The sequence below is a fragment of the Myotis brandtii genome, unplaced genomic scaffold (genome assembly GCF_000412655.1).
Source record: "Myotis brandtii unplaced genomic scaffold, ASM41265v1 scaffold561, whole genome shotgun sequence".
Classification (NCBI taxonomy): domain Eukaryota; kingdom Metazoa; phylum Chordata; class Mammalia; order Chiroptera; family Vespertilionidae; genus Myotis; species Myotis brandtii.
Window position 1 is genome coordinate 1081323 of NW_005370085.1, and position 4141 is coordinate 1085463.

A 4141-nucleotide genomic window follows, 5' to 3' on the forward strand; every position below is an offset into this window, starting at 1 on the left:
CGACGGCTCCGGCCCGAGGGGCACCGAGAACAATGGACGGTAGAGGCCCGCCCCCAACCGCTCTCATTGGCTACCTAGAACGGCCCCTGAAACTCTGCTTTGCTATTGGTAGATACGGTGTCCAGCCGGCGGCGGGAAGGAGGCTAGGCCGAAGGCATTGTGGGAGATGTAGTCCATCCACCCAGACCACCCAGGCTGCAGGCCTGGGAGAGGCGTTTGGGGTTGAGTCTGGGGCGGTGCTCGAGGGCCAGAGGCAGAAAATCCGCGGGCTGGCCCTCAGGACTGCAGTGTTGGCCAGAGCTGTGATCTGGAACAGGTCATTACACCTCTTCGAAGCTTTCCTATATTTGTCTATAAAAAGTGAAAGTTAGATGAAGGGACTTGAAAGTCCTTTCCAGCTGTGGTTAAGCCCCTGGACGGTCAAAAGCAGCCCTGGAGGAGGAAATGCATCTGCATAGTAATAGCCCCCTGTCGCCCCAGCCCAGCACCCCTCCCCCAACTTGAAGGTGCACCTGGCTGGTGCATACACTTTACATATATTTTTATTGATTTCAGAGAGGAAGAGAAAGGGAGAGAAAGATAGAAACATCAATGATGAGAATTATTGATCGGCTGCCTCCTGCACGCCCCCCACTGGGGATTGAGCCCGCAACCCTGGGCATGTGCCCTTGACTGGAATCGAACCCGCAACCCTTTGGTCCAGGCCGACGCTATCCACTGAGCCAAACCAGCTAGGGCTATACCTTTGTTTTTGCAAGTGGCATTCCTGTGTCTAGAATGCCCTGTCCTGTCTCTTCTGCCAGGAACTCCCATTCTTTCGTCTGTTTCCATCAGCAAACCCCCAGAAACACCGCCCTCAGCACACCTTTCCAGGTCTCCCTGCTGTCAATGGGAGGTGGACCTCTATCCTGGTGTCCCCACGCTTGGCGGGCTTGAAGATAAGGCTTGAGGATAAGCAGAGACTGTATGACAAGTAAGAAACTGCCTGGAAGTCCAAGGGGAAGTATAAGGACGGAGAGAAAGACACTCTTAAAGATCTGTGATAGATGGAACAATCGTGCGTGTTTGTACAGAGCAATTACTTGGAGGCACACACAAACGACTTCATTTGTTGTTTTAATTTTCATTTAAATTTCATTTCATGGAAATTTAATTTTCATTTCGTGAATGTTTGATAAAGATTTTATGTTTGTTGGTGATTTTAATCTCATTTTCTATGAACCGATTGTTCCTATATTCTTCCCGCTTTTTAAATTGTATTTATCCATAAGAGCTCTTTGTATGTTAAGAAAATGATTCCTTTGGCCCCGCTGGTTTGGCTCAGTGGCGGAGTGTAGACCCATAAACCAGGAGGTCAGGGTTGGATTCCCCGTCAGGGCACATGTCTGGGTTGCAGGCTCCATCCCCTTACTGGGGTGTGTAGGAGGCAGCCCATCCATATTTCTCTCTTATCGTTGATGTTTCTATCTTTCTCTGTCCCTTCCTCTCTCTGAAATCAATAAAACCATTAAATATTTTTTAAATATAGTGATTTCTTTCTTTGTCACAAAAATTGCTGCTGTTTTTCTCAATATTTTGTTTACTTTTTGCTATTTTTTAAAGTACAGAACTTTGACATTTTTATGACGTCAATTTTGTCAGACTAGTCTTTTTATAGCTTCTGAGTTTTCCGTGATTCTTAGAAATTTCTCTGCCCCACTCCAAAGATTATTTGAGTTTCACTCATTTTTCACTAATTATAAGCCCTTTAATCCAAGTATAAACATGCAAAGCAAGGTTCCACTGTTAAATCTTACTGTCCCTCTTGGTGTCTTGGTTTATTAGCCCAAAGTGACCACATGCAATCAGCGCCACCTCCAGGCTAGCCTGAGAACTGCACTAAGTGCTTGAAGGCAGAATTGCCCAACCCCACCTCCCCCAGCACCTCTCAGTAGTCAGCATTCCTAGAGTGCAAGATATCCAAACTGTTTGAGGAAGATAATTCCAGGAGATAATCATGTACTACTAAAGATTAGTTTCTCCACTTTTCCATCCTCACTAGAGATGTAAATTTACACAAAAGACAAGATATGTTTGGTTAGGGTTTGGGGTGGGGAGATAGCTGACCCTTTCCAGCAGCCTAGGAATTCACTTACCTTTGCTTGTATCTATCTATCCCAAGCCAACCCTAGACCACGAGACACTGACGCTATCTTGTTACAGGAAAATTCTGAAGTCAGCCATCTGCCCTGTGCCTGATTCTCCAGGAAGTTGGTCCTGGCCAATGTCAACTGTCCCAGGTTTAGATAGACAGTAAGACACAGTTAAGACCAATTTCTGGCATAACCTTGTCCCCAAACTGCCGGGACTGACCAGCAGACCCTAATCGACAGATGAATGGATTACTCTGACACACATTTCTGTGAAAGAGAGGGCTAAGGGACTGCCTGGCTAGAGGAACTGGACAGCCCCGTTCGCCTGCCTCCTTTGGCTTTTATTGTGACAACAGCTTGAACTCAAATTAACCTCTAGACACAACCAGCAGGGTGAGTATCCTAGAGAAAGCACGTGCTTCTACACGGTCGGGTCTAAAGACTAAACAGAGAGATTCCAGCAAAACACCCGGGGGCTCCGACTTGTTTGGAAAAGTCAAGGCAGGGGCTGCCGCCTTCAGCAAGGTCTCCCTAAAGGCTCCCAACCTTTCGGAGAATCCTCCTTCCAAACTTTCCAACCAAGTCCCGGGCTTCCCCAAACCAAGCCAGAGCCCTAAGACCAGCCTAAGACAGTGAGCAAGCCTAGGCCTTCCAGACTTTCCAACCAAGTCCCGGGCTTCCCCACACCAAGCCAGAGCCCTACGACCAGCCTAAGACAGTGAGCAAGCCTAGGACCACAGCCCCACTCCCGGAGTGGGACTCCTCCTTCAATTGATTCCTTTCACCAAACCACAGGGTGACAGAGGCTCTGTTCTGCCAGGGAGTAGTCATGCTTAAAAGCTTCAGAGACCTGCCCTAGCCGGTTTGGCTCAGTGGATAGAGCGTCAGCCTGCGGACTGAAAGGTCCCAGGTTTGATTTCGGTCAAGGGCATATGCCTGGGTTGTGGGCTTGATCCCCAGTCGGGGACTTGCAAGAGGCAGCCGATCAATGATTCTCTCTCATCGTGGATGTTTCTATCTCTCTCTCCCTCTTCCTTCCTCTCTCTCTGAAATCATAAAAATATATTAAAAAAAAAAAAAAGCTTCAGAGAACTACTCTGGCTAACTTAAGTAAAAGAATATCCGGGAACTCACAAAGTACATGGGAGCTGAAGGATCAGGCTTGAGAAGTTGAGAACCGGGAAACAGAGTAAGACCCCAAGAAACACAGCAAAAATCTTGCAGCAGCCCCGGCCAGTTTGGCTCAGTGGATAGACATCGGCCTGTGGACTGAAGGGTCCCAGGTTCAATTCTAGTCAAGGGCACATGCCTAGGTTATGCACTTGATTCTCCCCATGGGGGCGTGCAGGAAGCAGCCGATCCATGATTCTCTCTCATCATTGCTGTTTCTATCTCTCTCTCCCTCTCCCTTCCTCTCTGCAATTAATAAAAATACACATTTTAAAAAATCTCGTAGCAGAAACAGTCCAGCCTGCCCTCCCGTGGGCCCTGGTGCAAACAGCCATCTCTGTCTGCCTGCCTTCCTCTCAGAGCTCAATTCAGGGAAAGAGCATTTGGTAGGCCCACCCCACGTAAAAAGAAGCTAAAACAGGATTTTTTTTAAAATATATTTTTTATTGATTTTTTACAGAGAGGAAGGGAGAGAGATAGAGAGTTAGAAACATCGATGAGAGAGAAACATCAATCAGCTGCCTCCTGCACACCTCCTACTGGGGATGTGCCCACAACCCAGGTACATGCCCTTGACCGGAATCGAACCCGGGATCCTCAGTCCGCAGACCAACGCTCTATCCACTGAGCCAAACCGGTTTCGGCAAGGATTTTATTTTTTAAAATGGAATTTTTCCCTCCCAAGACCAACCAGTATCTTTTCCTTTTAAAAAATAAATAAATATTTTTATTGATTTTAGAGAGGAAGGGAGAGGGAGCTAGAGATAGAAACATCAATGATGAGAGAGAATCATGGATCGGCTGCCTCCTGCACGCCCCCTACTGGGGATGGAGCCCAC